This window comes from Amia ocellicauda, chromosome 8 (assembly GCF_036373705.1).
Source record: "Amia ocellicauda isolate fAmiCal2 chromosome 8, fAmiCal2.hap1, whole genome shotgun sequence".
NCBI classification, from domain to species: domain Eukaryota; kingdom Metazoa; phylum Chordata; class Actinopteri; order Amiiformes; family Amiidae; genus Amia; species Amia ocellicauda.
Window position 1 is genome coordinate 8,764,284 of NC_089857.1, and position 10,000 is coordinate 8,774,283.

General features: G+C 43.9%; 8 non-coding genes and 1 pseudogene across 8 annotated transcripts; all 9 read right to left on the reverse strand.

Annotated features, from left to right (window-relative positions):
* Positions 1-20: 20 nt before the first annotated feature.
* On the reverse strand, positions 21-139 carry LOC136756071 (5S ribosomal RNA). The gene has a single exon (XR_010818174.1). It is a non-coding gene; the product is annotated as a 5S ribosomal RNA (ribosomal RNA).
* A 1,058-nt stretch (positions 140-1,197) lies between these two features.
* Positions 1,198-1,316, reverse strand: LOC136757173 (5S ribosomal RNA). Its single transcript, XR_010819213.1, has one exon. It is a non-coding gene; the product is annotated as a 5S ribosomal RNA (ribosomal RNA).
* Positions 1,317-2,382: 1,066 nt separating this feature from the next.
* LOC136755889 (5S ribosomal RNA) lies at positions 2,383-2,501 on the reverse strand. Its single transcript, XR_010817999.1, has one exon. It is a non-coding gene; the product is annotated as a 5S ribosomal RNA (ribosomal RNA).
* Positions 2,502-3,556: 1,055 nt separating this feature from the next.
* On the reverse strand, positions 3,557-3,675 carry LOC136757987 (5S ribosomal RNA). The gene has a single exon (XR_010819796.1). It is a non-coding gene; the product is annotated as a 5S ribosomal RNA (ribosomal RNA).
* Positions 3,676-4,730: 1,055 nt separating this feature from the next.
* Positions 4,731-4,849, reverse strand: LOC136757216 (5S ribosomal RNA). The gene has a single exon (XR_010819254.1). It is a non-coding gene; the product is annotated as a 5S ribosomal RNA (ribosomal RNA).
* A 1,058-nt stretch (positions 4,850-5,907) lies between these two features.
* Positions 5,908-6,026, reverse strand: LOC136756224 (5S ribosomal RNA). The gene has a single exon (XR_010818322.1). It is a non-coding gene; the product is annotated as a 5S ribosomal RNA (ribosomal RNA).
* A 1,066-nt stretch (positions 6,027-7,092) lies between these two features.
* Positions 7,093-7,211, reverse strand: LOC136756991 (5S ribosomal RNA). Its single transcript, XR_010819040.1, has one exon. It is a non-coding gene; the product is annotated as a 5S ribosomal RNA (ribosomal RNA).
* Positions 7,212-8,277: 1,066 nt separating this feature from the next.
* Positions 8,278-8,396, reverse strand: LOC136757196 (5S ribosomal RNA). The gene has a single exon (XR_010819236.1). It is a non-coding gene; the product is annotated as a 5S ribosomal RNA (ribosomal RNA).
* A 1,055-nt stretch (positions 8,397-9,451) lies between these two features.
* LOC136757718 (uncharacterized) lies at positions 9,452-9,560 on the reverse strand (annotated as a pseudogene).
* Positions 9,561-10,000: the final 440 nt, after the last annotated feature.

Consider the following 10,000-nt stretch of genomic DNA (forward strand, 5'->3'; position numbering starts at 1 on the left):
TGGTGTGTAAAAGATGCAAAAGCTTACAGCACCTGATATTCCCAGGTGGTCTCCCATCCAAGTACTGACCAGGCCCGAGCCTGCTTAGCTTCCGAGATCAGACGAGATCGGGCGTATTCAGGCTAGTATGGCCGTAAGCCAGGGAGGCTGTCCCTGACGCTCTACTTAAAGGGAAGGCAATATCCGTTTCTGCCGCTCATACTTGCAGTTGAACTGTCTCTCTACTCTAAAGTCCGGGACACACCAGCACGCCGCAGACAGTCCCTGCTAACACGAAACGTTGTGGCAACGTTGTGCGTTAGCTGGGGTGCCACACCAGACCGGAACTATATATTACAAAACGAACACATTGTCTTGATAAAACAGCTGTAATTGAGTGCCTGACACGCCAGTCAAGCGCAATCTTGAGAAGGTGTGCATTTCAGTAAGGATTTCAATTGACATGCAGTATGAAACTGAAAGGAGGTTGCATCACTATGATGCATAACATTGCATGTATTGTATTTTCAAGTGTGTGCATTCATCCTGTTGTCATTTTGTTTTGAAAGCAGAAGAATCATTTTTGCTGAGGTTGCTGAGACAAATGTAAACCAGTAAAACATATGAAGAGAAACAAACCTTGAATATAAGTTCAGTTGTTTAAACATTTGACAAACTATGGTGAGGGGGTAAGAAAACACACAAATCCAGCAGCTCCTGTATTTCAATACACCAGAACCCAATATTATTGGCGAGTCGGGTAGTCCATCATCACAGTTCGAGGGCAGGCATCATTTCAGTAATTTCATCCCGTTGCATTCACATCCGTGCCTTGAATGAGATTGAATGTGATCTTTGCTCTCAAGTATGTTCCCAAGTTTTACACTTTCGTGCTTTGCATGAATGGGAATGGAACCGTGTGTGTTGAATGAGGCTCCTTGTGAGCACTGAACTTTGTCCGGTGGAGTTCCTTTTTGTGTTGCTGTAATTGTGTCATTTCTCGATGAGAAAGATTAGGCAACATTTAGTCACTTCTAGCCATGATGCTCAATTTATTTACGAATGTACCCTAGTTACTAGGGACCGTTTACGTTGGAGAACAAGATCTATTGTATGCCTGTGTATTTGGGGAAGTCAAATCTGAAATAATGATGAAATTGCGTGTATCCAAAGTTAAAACTCGTGATTTGTCGCCCTCTGGTGTGTAAAAGATGCAAAAGCTTACAGCACCTGGTATTCCCAGGCGGTCTCCCATCCAAGTACTGACCAGGCCCGAGCCTGCTTGGCTTCCGCGATCGGACGAGATCGGGCGTATTCAGGCTAGTATGGCCGTAAGCCAGGAAGGCTGTCCCTGACGCTCTACTTAAAGGGAAGGCAATATCCGTTTCTGCTGTTCATACTTACAGTTGAACTGTCTCTCTACTCTAAAGCCCGGGACACACCAGCGCGCCGCAGACAGTCCCTGCTAACACGCCACGTTGTGGCAACATTGTGGCAACGTTGTGCGTTAGCTGGGGTGCCACACCAGACCGGAACTATATATTACAAAACGAACACATTCTCTTGATAAAACAGCTGTAATTGAGTGCCTGACACGCCAGTCAAGCGCAATCTTGAGAAGGTGTGCATTTCAGTAAGGATTTCAATTGACATGCAGTATGAAACTGAAAGGAGGTTGCATCACTATGATGCATAACATTGCATGTATTGTATTTTCAAGTGTGTGCATTCATCCTGTTGTCATTTTGTTTTGAAAGCAGAAGAATCATTCAACAGGTTGCTGAGACAAATGTAAACCAGTAAAACATATGAAGAGAAACAAACCTTGAATATAAGTTCAGTTGTTTAAACATTTGACAAACTATGGTGAGGGGGTTAGAAAACACACAAATCCAGCAGCTCCTGTATTTCAATACACCAGAACCCAATATTATTGGCGAGTCGGGTAGTCCATCATCACAGTTCGAGGGCAGGCATCATTTCAGTAATTTCATCCCGTTGCATTCACATTCGTGCCTTGAATGAGATTGAAAGTGATCTTTGCTCTCAAGTATGTTCCCAAGTTTTACACTTTCGTGCTTTGCATGAATGGGAATGGAACCGTGTGTGTTGAATGAGGCTCCTTGTGAGCACTGAACTTTGTCCGGTGGAGTTCCTTTTTGTGTTGCTGTAATTGTGTCATTTCTCGATGAGAAAGATTAGGCAACATTTAGTCACTTCTAGCCATGATGCTCAATTTATTTACGAATGTACCCTAGTTACTAGGGACCGTTTACGTTGGAGAACAAGATCTATTGTATGCCTGTGTATTTGGGGAAGTCAAATCTGAAATAATGATGAAATTGCGTGTATCCAAAGTTAAAACTCGTGATTTGTCGCCCTCTGGTGTGTAAAAGATGCAAAAGCTTACAGCACCTGGTATTCCCAGGTGGTCTCCCATCCAAGTACTGACCAGGCCCGAGCCTGCTTAGCTTCCGAGATCAGACGAGATCGGGCGTATTCAGGCTAGTATGGCCGTAAGCCAGGGAGGCTGTCCCTGACGCTCTACTTAAAGGGAAGGCAATATCCGTTTCTGCCGCTCATACTTGCAGTTGAACTGTCTCTCTACTCTAAAGTCCGGGACACACCAGCACGCCGCAGACAGTCCCTGCTAACACGAAACGTTGTGGCAACGTTGTGCGTTAGCTGGGGTGCCACACCAGACCGGAACTATATATTACAAAACGAACACATTGTCTTGATAAAACAGCTGTAATTGAGTGCCTGACACGCCAGTCAAGCGCAATCTTGAGAAGGTGTGCATTTCAGTAAGGATTTCAATTGACATGCAGTATGAAACTGAAAGGAGGTTGCATCACTATGATGCATAACATTGCATGTATTGTATTTTCAAGTGTGTGCATTCATCCTGTTGTCATTTTGTTTTGAAAGCAGAAGAATCATTCAACAGGTTGCTGAGACAAATGTAAACCAGTAAAACATATGAAGAGAAACAAACCTTGAATATAAGTTCAGTTGTTTAAACATTTGACAAACTATGGTGAGGGGGTAAGAAAACACACAAATCCAGCAGCTCCTGTATTTCAATACACCAGAACCCAATATTATTGGCGAGTCGGGTAGTCCATCATCACAGTTCGAGGGCAGGCATCATTTCAGTAATTTCATCCCGTTGCATTCACATCCGTGCCTTGAATGAGATTGAATGTGATCTTTGCTCTCAAGTATGTTCCCAAGTTTTACACTTTCGTGCTTTGCATGAATGGGAATGGAACCGTGTGTGTTGAATGAGGCTCCTTGTGAGCACTGAACTTTGTCCGGTGGAGTTCCTTTTTGTGTTGCTGTAATTGTGTCATTTCTCGATGAGAAAGATTAGGCAACATTTAGTCACTTCTAGCCATGATGCTCAATTTATTTACGAATGTACCCTAGTTACTAGGGACCGTTTACGTTGGAGAACAAGATCTATTGTATGCCTGTGTATTTGGGGAAGTCAAATCTGAAATAATGATGAAATTGCGTGTATCCAAAGTTAAAACTCGTGATTTGTCGCCCTCTGGTGTGTAAAAGATGCAAAAGCTTACAGCACCTGGTATTCCCAGGCGGTCTCCCATCCAAGTACTGACCAGGCCCGAGCCTGCTTAGCTTCCGAGATCGGACGAGATCGGGCGTATTCAGGCTAGTATGGCCGTAAGCCAGGGAGGCTGTCCCTGACGCTCTACTTAAAGGGAAGGCAATATCCGTTTCTGCCGCTCATACTTGCAGTTGAACTGTCTCTCTACTCTAAAGTCCGGGACACACCAGCGCGCCGCAGACAGTCCCTGCTAACACGAAACGTTGTGGCAACGTTGTGCGTTAGCTGGGGTGCCACACCAGACCGGAACTATATATTACAAAACGAACACATTGTCTTGATAAAACAGCTGTAATTGAGTGCCTGACACGCCAGTCAAGCGCAATCTTGAGAAGGTGTGCATTTCAGTAAGGATTTCAATTGACATGCAGTATGAAACTGAAAGGAGGTTGCATCACTATGATGCATAACATTGCATGTATTGTATTTTCAAGTGTGTGCATTCATCCTGTTGTCATTTTGTTTTGAAAGCAGAAGAATCATTCAACAGGTTGCTGAGACAAATGTAAACCAGTAAAACATATGAAGAGAAACAAACCTTGAATATAAGTTCAGTTGTTTAAACATTTGACAAACTATGGTGAGGGGGTAAGAAAACACACAAATCCAGCAGCTCCTGTATTTCAATACACCAGAACCCAATATTATTGGCGAGTCGGGTAGTCCATCTTCACAGTTCGAGGGCAGGCATCATTTCAGTAATTTCATCCCGTTGCATTCACATCCGTGCCTTGAATGAGATTGAATGTGATCTTTGCTCTCAAGTATGTTCCCAAGTTTTACACTTTCGTGCTTTGCATGAATGGGAATGGAACCGTGTGTGTTGAATGAGGCTCCTTGTGAGCACTGAACTTTGTCCGGTGGAGTTCCTTTTTGTGTTGCTGTAATTGTGTCATTTCTCGATGAGAAAGATTAGGCAACATTTAGTCACTTCTAGCCATGATGCTCAATTTATTTACGAATGTACCCTAGTTACTAGGGACCGATTACGTTGGAGAACAAGATCTATTGTATGCCTGTGTATTTGGGGAAGTCAAATCTGAAATAATGATGAAATTGCGTGTATCCAAAGTTAAAACTCGTGATTTGTCGCCCTCTGGTGTGTAAAAGATGCAAAAGCTTACAGCACCTGGTATTCCCAGGCAGTCTCCCATCCAAATACTGACCAGGCCCGAGCCTGCTTAGCTTCCGAGATCGGACGAGATCGGGCGTTTTCAGGCTAGTATGGCCGAAAGCCAGGGAGGCTGTCCCTGACGCTCTACTTAAAGGGAAGGCAATATCCGTTTCTGCCGCTCATACTTGCAGTTGAACTGTCTCTCTACTCTAAAGTCCGGGACACACCAGCGCGCCGCAGACAGTCCCTGCTAACACGAAACGTTGTGGCAACGTTGTGCGTTAGCTGGGGTGCCACACCAGACCGGAACTATATTTTACAAAACGAACACATTGTCTTGATAATACAGCTGTAATTGAGTGCCTGACACGCCAGTCAAGCGCAATCTTGAGAAGGTGTGCATTTCAATAAGGATTTCAATTGACATGCAGTATGAAACTGAAAGGAGGTTGCATCACTATGATGCATAACATTGCATGTATTGTATTTTCAAGTGTGTGCATTCATCCTGTTGTCATTTTGTTTTGAAAGCAGAAGAATCATTTTTGCTGAGGTTGCTGAGACAAATGTAAACCAGTAAAACATATGAAGAGAAACAAACCTTGAATATAAGTTCAGTTGTTTAAACATTTGACAAACTATGGTGAGGGGGTAAGAAAACACACAAATCCAGCAGCTCCTGTATTTCAATACACCAGAACCCAATATTATTGGCGAGTCGGGTAGTCCATCTTCACAGTTCGAGGGCAGGCATCATTTCAGTAATTTCATCCCGTTGCATTCACATCCGTGCCTTGAATGAGATTGAATGTGATCTTTGCTCTCAAGTATGTTCCCAAGTTTTACACTTTCGTGCTTTGCATGAATGGGAATGGAACCGTGTGTGTTGAATGAGGCTCCTTGTGAGCACTGAACTTTGTCCGGTGGAGTTCCTTTTTGTGTTGCTGTAATTGTGTCATTTCTCGATGAGAAAGATTAGGCAACATTTAGTCACTTCTAGCCATGATGCTCAATTTATTTACGAATGTACCCTAGTTACTAGGGACCGTTTACGTTGGAGAACAAGATCTATTGTATGCCTGTGTATTTGGGGAAGTAAAATCTGAAATAATGATGAAATTGTGTGTATCCAAAGTTAAAACTCGTGATTTGTCGCCCTCTGGTGTGTAAAAGGTGCAAAAGCTTACAGCACCTGGTATTCCCAGGCGGTCTCCCATCCAAGTACTGACCAGGCCCGAGCCCGCTTGGCTTCCGAGATCGGATGAGATCGGGCGTATTCAGGCTAGTATGGCCGTAAGCCAGGGAGGCTGTCCCTGACGCTCTACTTAAAGGGAAGGCAATATCCGTTTCTGCCGTTCATACTTACAGTTGAACTGTCTCTCTACTCTAAAGCCCGGGACACACCAGCGCGCCGCAGCCAGTCCCTGCTAACACGCCACGTTGTGGCAACATTGTGGCAACGTTGTGCGTTAGCTGGGGTGCCACACCAGACCGGAACTATATATTACAAAACGAACACATTGTCTTGATAAAACAGCTGTGATTGAGTGCCTGACACGCCAGTCAAGCGCAATCTTGAGAAGGTGTGCATTTCAGTAAGGATTTCAATTGACATGCAGTATGAAACTGAAAGGAGGTTGCATCACTATGATGCATAACATTGCATGTATTGTATTTTCAAGTGTGTGCATTCATCCTGTTGTCATTTTGTTTTGAAAGCAGAAGAATCATTCAACAGGTTGCTGAGACAAATGTAAACCAGTAAAACATATGAAGAGAAACAAACCTTGAATATAAGTTCAGTTGTTTAAACATTTGACAAACTATGGTGAGGGGGTAAGAAAACACACAAATCCAGCAGCTCCTGTATTTCAATACACCAGAACCCAATATTATTGGCGAGTCGGGTAGTCCATCATCACAGTTCGAGGGCAGGCATCATTTCAGTAATTTCATCCCGTTGCATTCACATCCGTGCCTTGAATGAGATTGAATGTGATCTTTGCTCTCAAGTATGTTCCCAAGTTTTACACTTTCGTGCTTTGCATGAATGGGAATGGAACCGTGTGTGTTGAATGAGGCTCCTTGTGAGCACTGAACTTTGTCCGGTGGAGTTCCTTTTTGTGTTGCTGTAATTGTGTCATTTCTCGATGAGAAAGATTAGGCAACATTTAGTCACTTCTAGCCATGATGCTCAATTTATTTACGAATGTACCCTAGTTACTAGGGACCGTTTACGTTGGAGAACAAGATCTATTGTATGCCTGTGTATTTGGGGAAGTCAAATCTGAAATAATGATGAAATTGCGCGTATCCAAAGTTAAAAATCGTGATTTGTCGCCCTCTGGTGTGTAAAAGATGCAAAAGCTTACAGCACCTGGTATTCCCAGGCGCTCTCCCATCCAAGTACTGACCAGGCCCGAGCCTGCTTAGCTTCCGAGATCGGACGAGATCGGGCGTATTCAGGCTAGTATGGCCGTAAGCCAGGGAGGCTGTCCCTGACGCTCTACTTAAAGGGAAGGCAATATCCGTTTCTGCCGCTCATACTTGCAGTTGAACTGTCTCTCTACTCTAAAGCCCGGGACACACCAGCGCGCCGCAGCCAGTCCCTGCTAACACGCCACGTTGTGGCAACATTGTGGCAACGTTGTGCGTTAGCTGGGGTGCCACACCAGACCGGAACTATATATTACAAAACGAACACATTGTCTTGATAAAACAGCTGTAATTGAGTGCCTGACACGCCAGTCAAGCGCAATCTTGAGAAGGTGTGCATTTCAGTAAGGATTTCAATTGACATGCAGTATGAAACTGAAAGGAGGTTGCATCACTATGATGCATAACATTGCATGTATTGTATTTTCAAGTGTGTGCATTCATCCTGTTGTCATTTTGTTTTGAAAGCAGAAGAATCATTCAACAGGTTGCTGAGACAAATGTAAACCAGTAAAACATATGAAGAGAATCAAACCTTGAATATAAGTTCAGTTGTTTAAACATTTGACAAACTATGGTGAGGGGGTAAGAAAACACACAAATCCAGCAGCTCCTGTATTTCAATACACCAGAACCCAATATTATTGGCGAGTCGGGTAGTCCATCATCACAGTTCGAGGGCAGGCATCATTTCAGTAATTTCATCCCGTTGCATTCACATCCGTGCCTTGAATGAGATTGAATGTGATCTTTGCTCTCAAGTATGTTCCCAAGTTTTACACTTTCGTGCTTTGCATGAATGGGAATGGAACCGTGTGTGTTGAATGAGGCTCCTTGTGAGCACTGAACTTTGTCCGGTGGAGTTCCTTTTTGTGTTGCTGTAATTGTGTCATTTCTCGATGAGAAAGATTAGGCAACATTTAGTCACTTCTAGCCATGATGCTCAATTTATTTACGAATGTACCCTAGTTACTAGGGACCGTTTACGTTGGAGAACAAGATCTATTGTATGCCTGTGTATTTGGGGAAGTCAAATCTGAAATAATGATGAAATTGCGTGTATCCAAAGTTAAGACTCGTGATTTGTCGCCCTCTGGTGTGTAAAAGATGCAAAAGCTTACAGCACCTGGTATTCCCAGGCGGTCTCCCATCCAAGTACTGACCAGGCCCGAGCCTGCTTAGCTTCCGAGATTGGACGAGATCGGGCGTATTCAGGCTAGTATGGCCGAAAGCCAGGGAGGCTGTCCCTGACGCTCTACTTAAAGGGAAGGCAATATCCGTTTCTGCCGCTCATACTTGCAGTTGAACTGTCTCTCTACTCTAAAGTCCGGGACACACCAGCGCGCCGCAGACAGTCCCTGCTAACACGAAACGTTGTGGCAACGTTGTGCGTTAGCTGGGGTGCCACACCAGACCGGAACTATATTTTACAAAACGAACACATTGTCTTGATAATACAGCTGTAATTGAGTGCCTGACACGCCAGTCAAGCGCAATCTTGAGAAGGTGTGCAATTCAGTAAGGATTTCAATTGACATGCAGTATGAAACTGAAAGGAGGTTGCATCACTATGATGCATAACATTGCATGTATTGTATTTTCAAGTGTGTGCATTCATCCTGTTGTCATTTTGTTTTGAAAGCAGAAGAATCATTCAACAGGTTGCTGAGACAAATGTAAACCAGTAAAACATATGAAGAGAAACAAACCTTGAATATAAGTTCAGTTGTTTAAACATTTGACAAACTATGGTGAGGGGGTAAGAAAACACACAAATCCAGCAGCTCCTGTATTTCAATACACCAGAACCCAATATTATTGGCGAGTCGGGTAGTCCATCATCACAGTTCGAGGGCAGGCATCATTTCAGTAATTTCATCCCGTTGCATTCACATCCGTGCCTTGAATGAGATTGAATGTGATCTTTGCTCTCAAGTATGTTCCCAAGTTTTACACTTTCGTGCTTTGCATGAATGGGAATGGAACCGTGTGTGTTGAATGAGGCTCCTTGTGAGCACTGAACTTTGTCCGGTGGAGTTCCTTTTTGTGTTGCTGTAATTGTGTCATTTCTCGATGAGAAAGATTAGGCAACATTTAGTCACTTCTAGCCATGATGCTCAATTTATTTACGAATGTACCCTAGTTACTAGGGACCGTTTACGTTGGAGAACAAGATCTATTGTATGCCTGTGTATTTGGGGAAGTCAAATCTGAAATAATGATGAAATTGCGTGTATCCAAAGTTAAAACTCGTGATTTGTCGCCCTCTGGTGTGTAAAAGATGCAAAAGCTTACAGCACCTGGTAATCCCAGGCGGTCTCCCATCCAAGTACTGACCAGGCCCGAGCCTGCTTAGCTTCCGAGATCGGGCGTATTCAGGCTAGTATGGCCGTAAGCCAGGGAGGCTGTCCCTGACGCTCTACTTAAAGGGAAGGCAATATCCGTTTCTGCCGCTGATACTTGCAAATGAACTGTCTCTCTACTCTAAAGTCCGGGACACACCAGCGCGCCGCAGACAGTCCCTGCTAACACGAAACGTTGTGGCAACGTTGTGGCAACGTTGTGCGTTAGCTGGGGTGCCACACCAGACCGGAACTATATTTTACAAAACGAACACATTGTCTTGATAATACAGCTGTAATTGAGTGCCTGACACGGCAGTCAAGCGCAATCTTGAGAAGGTGTGCATTTCAGTAAGGATTTCAATTGACATGCAGTATGAAACTGAAAGGAGGTTGCATCACTATGATGCATAACATTGCATGTATTGTATTTTCAAGTGTGTGCATTCATCCTGTTGTCATTTTGTTTTGAAAGCAGAAGAATCATTCAACAGG